Source organism: Charadrius vociferus, unplaced genomic scaffold (genome assembly GCF_000708025.1).
Source record: "Charadrius vociferus isolate BGI_N301 unplaced genomic scaffold, ASM70802v2 scaffold187, whole genome shotgun sequence".
Classification (NCBI taxonomy): Eukaryota; Metazoa; Chordata; class Aves; order Charadriiformes; family Charadriidae; genus Charadrius; species Charadrius vociferus.
Window position 1 is genome coordinate 29,079 of NW_009649180.1, and position 378 is coordinate 29,456.

Consider the following 378-nt stretch of genomic DNA (forward strand, 5'->3'; position numbering starts at 1 on the left):
ATCAGATGATAATTCCTTCCTAACAAGGTGTTGTCTTTGATTCCCCATTTTCACATTGGCCATTTTGACAACTGTCCTTTTGTGTCGTCGTGATTTCTGTTTATTGCTTCACACTTTCTACAGCTGTATATAACAAAGTAATTGTTTTTGCTATTCATAGGAAGTGTTCAGTTGCAGGTGTGGTTTATGATACCCTTTCAGTTAAAGATAAACACTCCAGACAACAGTTCCCTGTCTGAAAAAGTGATTTATGTACTTCCCCCACCAACAGCCTATAGGAATCCTGTTGTTTTTTTTACTAACGCAAAACACAAAATATTTGGTAAAGATACCTTAACAGTTAACACACACTGACAAAGGAACAAGTCACAATATTAA